Below are 16,328 nucleotides of genomic sequence, written 5' to 3'. Positions count from 1 at the left end.
ATTTTAGATTACAGTTTTAGTCCACGCCTCACATAACTTAAATGTGACAATAGATTATGAAAATAAAGAAGAAACAATGTCATTTAAGATTTTGCTTAGGTGGAATGCGGCAAGGTTCTACACAACAATTTATAATTGTATACAATTGATTAAAAATATATACAAGGCGTTTCAAAACAACACCGACAACGTTTGGGAGGTAATTCCTGGCACCAAGTTAAGACAAAAAGTATAAACCAATGTGGGTGCACAAATGCTTCCTTTCGGAGTTATAGGCTGCCGAAAACATGAAGAAAAAAGAATTTCAAAAGTCCATAGCTCTAAAACTATGGGACTTACCGTAGCCGGGTCAAGACTTCACTTAGGAACTACCTGTAATATGCCCTATCCAAAAATACATGTTTCAGAATCCTAAGGTACTCACGTAACAATTTTTATAGAGGGGATTGGCTACGGGCATATAATTTGAAGTACTCACTAACAACCTCTATCAAAATTGTTGCGGAAGAACCGTAGGACTCTGAAATATGGTTATTTGGATAGGGTACTAACTAGTTCCTAAGTGTAGTCTTGACCCAACTACGGTAGGTCTCATATTTTTGAAGCTATGGACCTTTAAAGTTCATATTTTTTTCATGTTTTCGGCAGCCTATAAATCCGAAAGGAAGCATTTGTACACCCAGGTTGAAGCATTTGTATAATTTTTGTGTTATCTTTGTGTCAGGAATCACCTTCCAAATGTTGTCGGTGTTGTTTTGAAACACCCTATATGTATATTTCTCAAACTCAGGAGACTTTTCCCTTTGCCTTCCCCCAGGGACGAATTAACCCATCTGGAGGCCCGGGGTTAGAAAAACTATGCGGCCCTTGCTGACTTCACCCAGTGGCGTATTTACGATTTTGTTTCGGGGGTGGCTTTGCCTGAAAATGTGAAAATTCTGCAAGATATTTCATATACTTCACTATAGTAAGTAAGATTTCGGGGGGGGGGGATTAAGCCCGGAAGTCACCCCCCTAAATACGCCTCTGCTTCACCAAATACATTTCTGTGAAAGTACTGTAGAAAAGTTACGGAAATACACGTAGTTCTAATGTCAACTATGCCATACATTAGAGGATACTATACTTAATGGGACTTTCCCAATTAAGACGGTGGATGTAACAAACTAAGAAATAGGTTTCATTTTTTTGGGGTCATATTTTGTCTTATGATAATTATTGTATGTTATATGATTCTTTCCAGAGAGCCAATTGAGATTTTGATCAGAGTGGGGGCTAGAGTCGCCAACCTATGAAAACGGAAATACTGGAGACCCTCCTGAGTATGTAATACTCTTAAGAGGCCCTATCACTGCGAAATTAAAATACCGCTAATTTTACAGCAATTGTGTGATATCTTCCAATAGATTAAAGATAATCAAAAAGTGGAACAAGACCTCCCTAGACAATATTATATTACGTGAGATACCGTTATCACGACTCACTTATCTGCTTTCGATTTCCAACAATTTAGTAAAATCGGCATTTATTTTCGCGTTCCTAAATAACTGCAAACGGAAAGCTACTAGGTGACTCGTGATAACGGCAACTCATGCAAAATAACATTGTCTAGGGAGGTCTTGTTCCACTTTTCAATTATCTTTTCATCTATTTGAAGATATCACGTAATTACTGTAAAATTAGCGGTATTTTAATTTCGCAGTGATAGAGCCTCTTAAGATTGTGATATTATCGCTCGTCAAAAATGTAAACAAGCTGAAAGTGGTTACTTCACATAAAATTGAGCAATTCTGAGTTCGAATTTAATAACTTTTGAAGCATTTACTAAACTTACTTTTCTATTCCAATTTTGGTTTGGTCGGTTGTAATTTTTGAAGTCTACCATCAATAGTAATCGTATTTAAAACAGAAAAGCAAATATAATTGGCAATATAATTGTGGCATGCACAAAATATACTTGAATAATAAGTCTCACCAGCTTCGCTGGGGTTGATAATGTTTCATAATGACTCTATACTTTTACTGAATTTGGATGTATTATTTAATTGGAAGATGTAACTAAGGATGAAACAGTGTTAGCTGCGCTCTTGAAAATTACTTTCGTTGACCTTTAGCAGTCTTGTTAACTTTTAGGAGTAAATGCCTGTCCAAATATGCTAGATCTAGCCAAAAAACAGGCCAAATTGGCAACACTGCTACCTTGGAAGCGATAATATCACTGCGACAGAACAACAAATTCGAATTGCGCTATGGTGGTTATCAGCCGGTTGACAAATGTCGTTCATTTTAGAATCCAGGTTGAACTAAATCTACTTTCCACGGAATTTAAAAAAAAAATCTGAATAGAACAGAGAATAGGACAAGTACGAAGAAAAATTACCGGGCATTTAACGTCGTTTTGAGGCCGTACCGGACATCGGACAAGAAGATCAAAAACCGAACTGTCCGGTAAAATACCGGACGGTTGATAGTCCTAATGGAGGCCCGGGTCTATAGCTCCGCTACGCCCTGCCTTCCCTAAATGACACCGCAGGAAAGAAATCATAAAATGCATTCAGTTCTGGAAGTTAATGTGACTGGAGGCTTAAATCAAAATAGAATACAGCCCAATTAATTTCGTAAGTAGTTACTACTTATCTGTGCAGTACTACTTGAATTATATACACAGAGAGACAGAGAGAGAGATTGAAGAAGATTGCGGGTATATAACAACCATAAATTCATTATCCATTATATTCGTAGAATAATCTCTCCATTATAATATCAGTCTTTCTCATGTAAACACCACATCATAGGCGATTTCCCAACAATCAAAGCGTTCAATGGCCTTGTGATTACTTCCGGGTAATTAAATTCTCTGTTCTCACAGACAACCATACATACATACTGATGTTGTTGCTGAATGCGGTTAAGTGGCCTAATCGATTTATTTTGTCCTATATGGTTATAGATTGAATTTTGTTCTTGTTTTACACAGATAAAACAAGGCCAAAGAGGAAATAAAAAGAAAATAAATAAATAAATTCTGCACTTTCCGAGAAATTCGCTTACCAAATATCCTCTGGAATTGACAGCTTGTTCGATTTTCTTTTAGCTTATTTTAATCTCCGAGTGGATTATTCCCATTGACAATAATAGGCTGCCTGTTGAGTGTGTGGAAAACCAATTAAATTGTGTTTTTTTTTTATTATGGCTTCTTTCTTTTTTTAAAAAAATATTCTGCTGTCCATTGTTTTCATTTTTTGAAGTTTAATTAACTGTTTTAAAACGTAACTTTGTTAAAGCACCTGCCTTTCGAAGATATTATATTCTCCGCGTTTTGTCAGATATATACACAGGGGTTTGCAATAGAGACACCCATTCATCGTATGCTTGTATAATTACGCAAAACATTTTTTTTGGGGGGGGGCATGAAAGTGCAAATAATAATTTAAAGTTCTGAGTTAACTTCACAATTCTTAAACATTTTACAGGTGGGGAGAACTTCTATTATGCAAAGGGACAGCATTTGTAGCTGGCGCGCTGCTCAGAGTTCCCTTTAAATGCTATTAGCAAATGAGCGGACTCCGGTGTTGTCACGTCTTTTTATGCATTTATGTGGGTTTATTTTAATAACCTGTGGTCCTTTGATGGTCTTTCACACCTGTCAGAGAGAATTCCCCTGTTTGGGAGCCACTAGTCAGTTACGCTAAGGGACACTGTTTATGGCGTTTCAAGATGGCGCTCCGATTTTCCTTTAAACGTTGTTAGCAAATGAGAGAGATGTGGTGTTGCCACGTCTTTGTACATACTCATGTCAGTTTATTTCAATAGTGCTCCCTTGATGGTTTTTCACGCCTATCAAAGAGAGCTCCCCAGTTCGGGAACCAGTTATGATAAAAGATAGCGTTTACGGTGGATAAGAGTAGATAAAGGTAGCCGATACACGTGTTCTTTGACAATCCCCCTCCCCCTCGGGAAAAGTCACAAGGCATAAGGTCGCGAGAACGTGGAGTCCAACGCAAACGTTCACTATCATCTGTACCAGCACGAATAATCCATCTATTTAGTAGCCGCCTATTTAGTTCATGTCTGACAACTAACAAGGGAACACCTTATATTGATAGTAGCATTTCGCGCTCAAAGAGTTTTACTAGTTAGACTCGTGTACTGTATGTACTCTTCTACATCTGCGATGATATACCTTTGGACTTCATACAGGACTATCTTCGCAAGTTGGCAACACTGTCCATCTGGAATTCACAGATATGTTACTTATTATAATTAGATTTTATATATGTTATCATTTGTGCCCTGTGCCATTGAACAAAAGTTTATTTTGTGCTCAGTTGGCAACACTGCATTACCTCTGACGTTATTGAGCACGTCTGTGGGTACAATGTTTGCTTACGATACTGTTGTGCAAGTCTCCTTTTGATCACTTTACGCCTTGTGCAGGTATTTCTATGTCAATGTCTTTACTCCTTCTTTTCTCTGTATCTCCTGTGTTTTTGGGTGTCCGCATGTATAAATTTGGATTTCTCCCTTTTTTTCAGTCCTCTATCGATTGCGCACTCTTTGAGCGCGAAATGCTACTAACAATATAAGATGTTTCCTTGTAAGTAGAAATGGAATAGTGCTTCATCATGTTGATAAAATGAAGCCGGACTAGATGCACGAAGTCTCAGTGATCGTGTCATCTTGGAAAAAGAAAGGTCATACACCTCTCCATGCCTAGTTGCACAGAAAATATTTACCTTGGTGGAGTCGTGTGCAAGCTTAACATACCACTTAGATCTTTTCAGACCCCAGCCCCTAACATTATGATTGTGTACTTTGTCTGACAAGTAACAGATAGCTTAATCATTGAACACAAATAATTCCGTGAAACCATCACTTTTCATTTTGATTTGCATGTCCTCGCAGAAAGACTGTCTCTAAACTTTGTCATCCGGTTTCAGGGCCTGCAAACATTGAAGACAGTAAGGATGGAACCGCAAACGTTTCTGTATATCTTTCACACAGCTAGTTGTGAAATGCTTAGTTCCAGTTACTTCGCTGACTGGTGGATGGCCAGTTGACTTCCGTTTACAGATGCACCCATTTCTTTAAAATCAGAATAGTATTACCGGACATTGTGCCCACTTGATGCATCTTCACCAAATTTCTATCTAAAATTATGTTGTACAATGACAACAGACTGGCAGACGTGAAAGTCCAACATAAAACACCTTCCTTCTTTTATTGACAACCATTTTCTCTCCTATCGCCTGTAAGAGAAATAGTACATTATAAATATTTCGCCAAAGTAAGAAACATGTTGGGAGCTCCCTCATGGCTGAGCGATTAGGTACGTGTTTTGACGTGGAGGAATCTAGTTCGATTCCTGGCGGGAGTTTATATGATTCGGATCCCATGTTAAGCTGTACGTCCACGACTCCTATAGCCCCGTTGCTGAAAGGGACGTTAAAATCAAATCAAATTAAAATCAATCTATTTCTTGTTGGCAATTTCTGTTCAATGTGAGAAATTACGGTATTGTGAATAGGCGCATGTAAGAGTCTAAAAAGACATTTCATTTTTGTACAGGAGTATTATTCGAATTACAACATTAATCCTAAACGTAATATTGGATATACATTGAATATACATAGGTGGGCGTATCTTTTTTTTTTTTTTTTTTAAGTTTAATAATGTGACACCGTATCATCAAGAAGACAAGAGTGAAAATATATTTCATTTTGTAAAAATTTTAACGAGTATTTACACTGAGAAAAATCCGTTATCCTGACAGCAGTAACTTGCACAAATATGCGGAATCCATATGTTTACTACCGGAATCTATACGGAGCATACGTTATTTATATGCTACATACCTACTGCCCCTTTCCGGCTTAAATGTTACATCATGCCTCAGAGGGATGTCTGACATCTAACAATCTTCCGTATATTATATACGTATATGTGTGTGTGTTACATACGTCAGCTGTTCTTGGTTCGATCTCAGCTCACGCCTATCCGGCAAAAGTTTTTTTTTTTTTTACATACCTCAGCTATATGCTACATACGTCCATCTGTATGTGAGATCCTGACCGCCTTTACACAATTCTTTCTTTCGTATGAAAAGTACGCTTATTCGGAACATTTATACGGAAAGTGCGTATAAAGTATACGTTTTCAGTTATACATTTCCTTCAGGATCTAACATAGGGTTGTACGTTGTCCAAAAACTACAGGATTTACGCATGTAACCTACGTTTTTACGTACGCTACGCTGTTTTTTTTTCTCAGAGTAATTTGGAAATGATTTGATTCAAAGAAAACTCGTACGGGTTTCACAAATTAGTACTTTGTATAACTAATTATACGAGGCAAAAGAAAGAAATCATACTTCTTTTCGTCCAGACTAAAAAAAAAAGGAATAAAAATAACAATTTAACTCAAGAAGACACGTGTATAATCTTTGAAAGGGAAACTGTGCTGAATATAAGCAAAGAATATAATTAACAATTCACAGAATTGGACGTATAAAGCAATTAATTAACTTAGGAGAGAAACAAGCAAAACAAACAGTTCTGATGAGATTAAAGTCCACAAAGTTAGGTTTCGATAGCATCGTGTATAATAGTACTATAAGAGGAAACCGAAGCTTAGTTCTACATTGAGATTAAAACAAGTATTAATCAGATTACATCAGTGGCGTAAATGAAGCACGTAGCGAAGAAAACTTTTCTGACAAAGTCTCAAAAGTGAGAAACTTGTACGTAGTCAACACAAGGATATATCTGTAGCAGCACTTCAAATTACACTGACACTTTCTTCGAAATACAATTTGAAGTGGATTCTTACACCTCTTCACATGCTCATACATTAATTATACAAAATCTTCTTAAGTTGTGAAGTGTCATCAAAGAAACGTGAACCTTATGTATTATCTGACACAAAAGAAAATGCATGTTTTTCGTGGGATATCTTGTGCGCATTAGTATTAGCAACACACAAACTTTGGGGGGGACAGACCACCCGGAAGACTAGAGTGAATGGAATACCCCCCCCCCCCCGGAAAGAGGGGCTCCGGGAGTCCTACCAGGGAAATTTAAAAAAACAATCTTAGTACATTGCATTTTAAAGCATTTTTTTACTTAAAAAACAAACAAAAACTTAAATTTATTTGTTGTATTTTTACCTTTCATAGTCTAGTTTTTTTTTTTTTTTTTTTTTTTTTTTTTTGTGGTACTGAAAAACATATATACTTTACAGATTGTTTGCTTATTCAAACAATAAAATTCCACCTTGTTTTACAATTTTAGTTAAATGATACCAAGCGTATGTCAAAAATAAAATTATAATGAAGGGTAGTATGAGTTGGATACTCAGTAACAATAAAGTTTTGAAAAACTGATTTTAGGCTTACAAGCTTGAAACTAATGTAAATGAGACTCAACAACATGGGCGGCGATTAGGGGGGGCAAGAGGGGGCAGTTGCCCCCCCACTTTTTTGAAGTGACCACTTAACTCTTTTAAATTATATCATATATTTTTCGGTGATTGGCTCGAATCTTCATTATTAGATTTAAAAAACTACCAAAAAAGCTTTTTACTTCTGTTTTTTTCTCAAGCCTGGAGGCATTGTAGAACACGTTACATATGCTTTCACGCCTTTCTGCGTCGAGACGTAGAGTGTGATGACGTCATAACTAAGAATATCTTTTGTTATGACTTTTTATTACTTTTTGCAGGGCTTACTTTTGCACCTAGAAGTTTGAAATTTTGCACACACATTCAGTGCACCCCTTAATATTTTCCAGATTCTTTTCAGATCTCTGCGATAAAACAGGGGGGGGGGGGTCCAGAGGGGCAAAAAGGTTAAAAATAAAAAGGATATCTTTTTAACAAAGATTCCTTTTTTAGCGATCTTCCCTCCTCGGATACATGATGGAGACATGTGAATGGTAGAGGAACTGTACCAAAAGTGGGCCCCCATTTTGTTTTTTCCATATATCTAAGAAAGTGTCAATCAGAAAAAAATGCTATTCAGGCTGAAAATAATATGATATGTAATTGTTTTGCTTGTTTCTTCCCATCACAATCAAGGAAAAAATGGGTTGAGAAAAAATGGATTTTCATATGGACTGCATTTTCGACATTCGAAAAAACTGTCCCAAAACCGGGCCCCTTTAAATTTAGATAAATTACCCAAAGCGAAAACCTGTATTACTTTAAATGAGTTACGTATTTAAGCTAAAAACAACATCCTAAACACTGGGGATTGAAATAAAATGAAATATGAATGTTTAAAAGACTTTATTGGAAGAAATTGAAACAAATTCCGAAAAGTAAAGAACACATTAAAATTGAACTTAAAACTTAAATATTCCACATTCTAGCGGCCAAAATGCAATCTGAAAATATTTTTCTTAACTCCAGCACAACCTTTCAAATAGATTAAACTTATAAACTGAAAATATCTAAACTTAAATATTCCACATTTTACTGGCGGAAATAGCAAATCAAAATGTCTTTTTTTTCTTTTTTAAACTCCAGAACAATCTTTCATATAGACTAAACTTGAAGACTGAAACTTTCAAAACTGAAATATTCAATATTCTACTGGTAGAAATAAGAAATCTAAACATCTCTCTTTCTCCAACCTACTTATTTGGCATTAAAAAAAATCCTCAAACTTCAGAACCAAAACTTCCAAATTAAACGTGATAAATGAAATGTTTCACAAAGTTAAGATTGCTAATACTGGCAAAAGTCACAAATATAAATGACTTTGCCAGTCTCCTCACAATCTACATGGGCCCACTAAGAGCACATGACACAATGGACCCACAGTTCAACTCTTGTATCACTCGAAAAATTTTCAGTGCAGAACATGCATGTGGCATCGTCATCCGTGGACGATGTTTTCCCAGGTGGAACGTTTAAAGTTGAGAATATTGTTGATGCTTCCTTATATCAGAGATTGAGCCACAATCAGAATCGTCTTCCTTGGCTCTTCCTTTCACCTTCAGCTGTTTTTTTACTTTCCTGGATCATAGGATCTTGATAATGACTTAACACTGCCATGCCCTCGACCACGATATTGTGTTATTAGTTTCAGCTTTGTTTTGGGCATTTTGGTCCTCTTGAAAATTGTAGATAAATTGCACGAATTATGAGAATTTGGTATGAAACATATCTTTTACTTCTGCACAACATAGTAGGGGCTCGCTTTAGGATTGACCAGGGGGCCCACTTTACGACCATACATGTTTTTACTTTCGCTGCAAATAATTTGTCAATCCTACGTCTAAATTACTAGCTAATTACATAGAACATACCTCTTACCATTAAGATTAAATAAATAAATAGTTGGCTCACTTACCTCTTTACTAACTATGGAAAACAATGCTTGCTCGTCGGAGCTTCAAAACTTTCCACTGCATGAAAACTCGTCAGATGTTCATTGCAGAACAAAGGATTAACTTATCAACACAGGAACTAGCGCTGCATGCAACAGTAACGTTAAACTACAATTCAGCTTATTTCTAGCATTCTACGCCAATACCCGGAGCAGCAATTGAGGGGGCCCGCTTTATGGACCCGGGCCCGGGTTTGGTACAGTTCCTCTACCGTTTGAAAGGGCGTTCTGTTCTAAAATGAATGATGTACGAACCATAATCCTAATATAAATAGGGATGTCTCAGGGAATTTTTACCTGAGATCCTTTTTTATACGGGAATCTGGAGTATTGTAGAGATATTTTTGGCGGGCTTACATTTGCACCTAGAAGACTGAAATTTTGCACACACATTTAGTACACCCCTTGTATTTTTCAGATCTCTGCGTTAAAACAGGGGGGTACAGAGTGGCAAAAAAGTACAAAGAAGGAATATTTTTCAAACAAATCCATTTATTCATGATTTTACCACCTCAAGTACATGGTGGAGACATGTGAGTGGTACCGTTTGAAAGTATGTTCTATTCTGAAGGGAATGATGTACGAACAATGATCATAGGATAAATAAGGATGTCTCAGGAAAATTTTATATTACATCCGGGTCATCTGGGGCATTGTGGGAATGTTCTTAGCTCATTGGTAAACATTTTCCCGCACTTACTTTTCAAGATAGAAGCTTGAAATTTTTAATACACATTTGGTATACCCCTTCGCATTTTTCAGTTGATTTTGAGATCTGTGGGTTGACAAAGGGGGTCAGAGGGGATCAAAGTTTAAAAAAATCAGAAAAATCCAGATTTCCCTCAAAATTTCCCGCCTTGGGTACATGATAGGAAAACGTAAATGGAACCGTATGAAAAGTTGTTCTATTCTGAAGAGAATGAGGTACTAACCATGATCCTAGGATAAATAGGGCTGATGCTGTAGCTGATTGACTGAAATTCAATAATTTACCTTTAAAAAGACTTAATTTAAAATGGTTAATGTATATAATTTTATTTGGAAATGTAAAGTTTTTGCATATATTACTGGTTCATAGAAAAAAAATGGTACCATATAATATTTGTCCTTGCGTAACTGTGTATTGGTTATTTGTCTTCCCGTGGAGTTAAGATAGCTACAGGAATTGCGTTATAATTGCAATTCAAAGGAACTAATATTACAATTGCGTCGTAGCATATGTTTGTAGTATTTACTGTCTTTTATTTTTTAAGAGTAATAACACATTTAATGGCAAGTGTGGAATTAAAAGCGTAAGTTGTTCATTAATCCCCAGTTTCAATACAACTTCTACAAAACAAGCCTCATTATTCATTAGTATGATTAATAATATCCTTACTATTTATTTGTTTTACAAATATGTTAGTAAATAATCTGATCACACAATTTTCCAGACAGAATTTTAAGATGTTCATGAGCAAGGAATCAAGGGTTAGTACCTATGTGCATTGCTCTTGTCAATTTACTTAATTAAATATGAAACACGATATACGGTATTTTAACTGAAAAAGATAGTATCCTATTAGTTATACTACCTTTCGTCAAACAAAGTGTTAGAAACAACCAGGAACACTAACATTGATATAAACATATTCAGATCATATCTTGCCCCCCCACTTTTATCGTCCAATCGCCGCCACTGCTCAACAATGTATACTTAAAAAAAAAATAGTAGATTTTTTTTTTACAGCTAAACTAACCTCGCTTTGCTGCTCGCTATCTAAACAAAAACCGTTTGTTATTTTACAGTTTACTGTACCTTCACAGGGCCAAAAACTGACTGCGCTTTTAACAATTGAATCAGTGAGTACAAAAAGGAGAATATTCTTTAACACGTTACTTTTGAAAAACGAAAAGTAAAACTGCTTACCGGAAATACCATTGCTTACGTAAAAATATTTGTATGGGAGATTTGTAGCGTATGTTAAGACCTATCATTTCCCAAAATTCCAAAAACGTAACGGGATTGGATATTTAGTTATAGAGAAATTGTTATCGTGAAATGTTATCCTTTATTTTTGGAATGTCCTTTTTCTACTCACCGATTCAATTGGAAACAAACTTTTCTGCTACTTTTTTTCATGTCCACTTTTCTAATATTGTTTTGTGAATGTAGAAACCTGCTATATCATTGAGCCTTTTTTGGGGTCATAGTTGACTTACGGTTCTTGAAATATTGGGGAGGACAAAAACCATTTTACAAATATTGCAGGGAGGGGGGCATGTGCCCGGTAGGACTGCCGCCCGTGATTGTGCTCTTTGAAGCAATGAAAGATAGAGCAAAGTCAGTTAATTTAATAATGTAATTGATCTTATTAAAATATTTAAAGATATGGATCCTGGTAAAAATAACAAAATATATTACATTTGCAAATGCAGCTTAAACAATAGATGCAACAAATAGTGTAACAAACACGCAAAATAGAAAAACTGTTAATGGTAAGTTTCACACAACAAAAACATAAAAATCACTTGGATGTTTAAAGTATATACCAAACTGCAGAAGGTGAGTGGTATAGTGGATAACGTTCTGTATCTATCAATCAACTGATCTATGTTCGAATCTTCATTAGATATTATTTTGTTTTCTACTCGTCGAAGGAATAGTTGTTTTAATGTACTATTAGCATTTTAGATATGGTTTTATTGTTAGATTTTTTTAAAGTTTATTCTAAGACAATAATATAAGGCTACAAATATGATTCTAGATCAAAAGTAAGGGTGTTCCAGATTTTTCCATTAATAAAATATAGAAATAACTTACATTCTAAACTAAATATGTCCGTAATTGAAACGAAAGTAGCAAGTATCTACCATTTTTTAAACCAAAATTTGTCTTGCTCAGTCTGCCTGCCTGTTACAACATAACTCTCGTATAATTTATCCGATTGCTCAAAGTTTGATGTTGCAAGAATTTATCAAATATAAGGGAGTAAGAGGGGGGAATCATCCCCATGTTGCAAGTCTAGACATTTAGAAAATCATTTTATCTGTTGCCCTGGTTTGTTATTCTCAAACGAGGCAGCTACATGTTCCGTATTAAGCAAAAATGAACATAGTGTCCTGTAAGTGTTATTTAAAATGTAAATCATGAGAGCAGTCTCTCGTTAAAATGATTGAGGATTTAGGATTTCGATTTCTGGGCTTTCGGCATCTAAGGTCATTTGGCCCGTCACGTATGAGAGAAGTCCCTCGGTGAGCACACTATCCGGGGAAAGGGAAGGAAGGAAGCGGTCTGGGACCATTAAGTTAAGTACCATCCCGACATTTGTCTGGTATGAAAATAAGGGAAACCCAGGAAAACCTCATTCATGATGGCTGGCCTGAAAAACCTTTTTACACTTTTTCGACCGAATGCCCCCAACCGAGAATTGAACCCGGGACTGCTCGCACCGAAGGCGAGAGTGTTAGCGACTACGCTACGTGGGGCCACAAAATGATTGAGTATACAGTTATTTGTCGTAATAATACTCATTGGGAATGATTAGACCACGCAGCCCCCTGCACTGATATACTGGTTAAGCGCATGCCAGTTTGGTACACCAGTCAGAAATGGGCATTTTTGCTAACCCCCACGCACCCTTACACTCAATCGACTCAATCACCCTCAATTGACTCCCTGGCACTCACCCTCAGCCAACCTACCCTCAATAAACGCCCTCACACTTACCCTCAGCTACCCTCACCCTCATCTACCAAAATGAGGGTGAGTGAGAGTGAGGGCGGCCCTCTTGAGGGCAAAAATGAGTGAGAGTACCTATCTCTGGTTACAGTGTTCGATTACCCGAAGAATACAGCAAGAGTTAATTTTACAATCACTTATTATCAGTCTCATCTTGCCTAAAGGATATAACTATGGAACATTAAATTAAAACATTCCTTTTCTTTTCATTGTAGTCCATGCCTGGAACTTTTAAATGCTCTTGAGTACTTCAAACTTTTTAATGCGTTACTTGTGTATTTTGTAACTGAAAAACGTTGCTGGTGCCAAATGAAATTTGAGAATCAGAGGTTGATGGACTGCCCAATTCATATGCGTGCCGTTTGTGCAAGTTAAAATTCTGGTCACTTTAAAATATCTAGTTTCAACCATCTTTACTGACACCAATTAAACCACAAATGAAATACCCCACTAAATGAATGAATGAATGAATGCGAGGATGTGTATAAAGATCAGAATAAGATTTCATATTGCTTTATTTATTGTTATCATGTTTCATTATTTTCAGTAACTTATTATTTGAAAAAAAAATGACAAGCGTGGATTTGTTAGGTGTAGTTGCAAACAACTGCTTATTCCGTAGGACGAAAGAGCAAAGCAATGTCACCTCAGGCGTTCTTTGAAATGCCTGTCTTATCTCTGTCTTAACTGTTAAGTGAAGATACTTTAAAAAACACAATTTTGATCAATGAAATATTGGTCTGTAATCTATGTGTGGAAATATAAAGAGAAAATGAAAGAAAAATATTAAGTATATACTATTCTTGTTATTAGATCTTTCAGTATGTTAAAAAAAAAAAAAGAGATTATGTCCACTATTTAATGAGAATATGATTAATAAACTAGTGTTCTTACCGAGTGGAAAGACAATATGTATCCTGGAATTTCATGTTGTATTTGGGAATACTCATGCGAGATTGAGAAGAGATGTAACTTCTAAGGAATCCATCTTACCAGGAGATTTATTTACTAAATCGCTGATAATAAAGCAAATGAAAGCGTTTAACCCCTTCAGTGTGGGTGGCGAGTTAACTCGTGTCTTCAAAACGCACCTGCTGTGCGGATGGCGTATATATACATACGCTTTCATTTTGCTTTGGCTATTTTGTATTGCGAATATACTTGCCCATAGTATGAGTACTGTTATCTCCCCCAGTAGCACAGTTGATGGGCCGATGTCGATCAACATGGGAATTTTTGGTGGGATCGATGTCGCTGTCGATGACGATCGATGCAGAATTGCAAACATTTTTTCGACATTGGCCAATATCGGCAAATCTATGTCGATCAACATCGGCGTTGATGTTGATCTATGTGGGTCCCATGTGGATTCTTCCAGATCAATGTTGGCCCCACATTAATCCATGTAGCCCCATCTAGATCTGCCTTATATCAACATAATCGATCTTGGTCCCTGGTTGAACAATACCGGCCTATGTGGGATCAATGTCGGCCCATCTAGATCTGCCCCATACCCACATCGTCGTTCGAGCTCCCTAGTTGACCTATGTGGGATCTATGTTGAACCACCCAGATCTTCCCTGAACCCATATCTTCGTTCTAGCTCCCATAGTTGATCGATGTGGATCTATGTGGGATCCATGTCGGCCCATCTAGACCTTCCCTATACCCACATCGTCGTTCTAGCTCCCTGGTTGACCGATGTGGAATCTATGTTGAACCACTCAGATCTCCTCCATACCCACATCGTCGTTCTAGCTCCCATGGTTAACCGATGTAGCTCTATATGTTCCTTGTAAAAAGAACGGAGCTATTCAAATGTATTTGAATCGCCCAGTACTTTTCTCAAGGAACATAGAATAGGCGACATTTCTGATCGTCCAGCTTCTATACACAATTGCGAAACGTACGAGCTCAGCCTATTTCTTTTCACACTAAATGATTAAATATGAAAGTTTTATTCAAACCTGAGTGCGGATATGTTCTTTTGTAGGGCATGTTGTAGATCTGAGTTGGACCCATATAGAGCTACATCGGTTAACCATGGAAGCTAAAATGACAATGTGGATATGGGGAAGATCTGGGTGGGAGATCCCACCCACATCGGTAAACCAGATGTGACCATATAATTTTTACAGATTTAACACCAGATGGATATGTCACCATATCAGATTTGAATAGGGCCATGTACTGCATCTCTGGCGCACGCTACATGCTTGTCCACCATTTTGGATTCAAGTTATGTTTTTCTGATGAAAATAGGAGAAAATGACATCGGATACATCTGACATTTTTTCAAAATGTCACTGGTGCAAGTAGTTTTGCCGCACTTCTATCTATGGCGGATCCAAGAGGGCGGTCGGACATTTAGCGTGTTTCAGAGATGCAGTATTTAGACTAAACAAAACAGTATATAATAAAAACATTTTCAGATTGAAGTATTCACATTTTTATTTTTTAAAAATAATTAAAATAAAATTTACACAAAATATATTCCCTAACTTTTTTTTTTTTTAATCGTGAACTTCACTCATTGCATAGAGGTATTTATTGTACAATTGTTTTGCTGTTTCCAACATAACGAATGGAAATAAATACTTTTAAACACGTAACTTATTATCGTTAAGGGGACATTTGCCATTTTGAGATAACACAATTACATTGACTATATGTATGATTAAAAGTGATTTTATACAAAATTAGATAATTAATTACTGCATAATTAATTATTAATTATGCATTTTTATTACGTGTTTTTCTCTGTAATCAATTGTCAGAAACATTTTTTTTAAAAGTATATAATTCTTTACATATTTCTCATTGACATAAAATAATAATACACGTCAATATCGTGACAGATGTTAAATTATTATTATTATAGAAACAACATAGAAAAATGAGTGAATCTTCTCTTGCATCAACTTAATAGTTACCAAACGTTGACACTGTCTTTACCATTTTGTTTCATTCCATATGGAGAGTTCGCAGGAAGGACTATGAAGGGCACGTTTTAAAATGCTCAGAAAATTCTTTCTCAGCACCAAAATGTATAATTAAGATGGTGAAAACACGTCGTAATTCGCTCACGTGTACATTCACGAGTGGACTACGACCTGTTTTCACCAACCATTTTGTATCTTTTGGTGTGGAGAAAATATTTTTTGAGCATATTCAAAATGTGACCTTCACTGTTCTTAACGCGTACTCTTCATATACATC

This window comes from Thermobia domestica, chromosome 14 (assembly GCF_964235325.1).
Source record: "Thermobia domestica chromosome 14, izTheDome1.hap1.1, whole genome shotgun sequence".
Classification (NCBI taxonomy): domain Eukaryota; kingdom Metazoa; phylum Arthropoda; class Insecta; order Zygentoma; family Lepismatidae; genus Thermobia; species Thermobia domestica.
Note: the sequence above shows the minus strand (reverse complement) of the source record.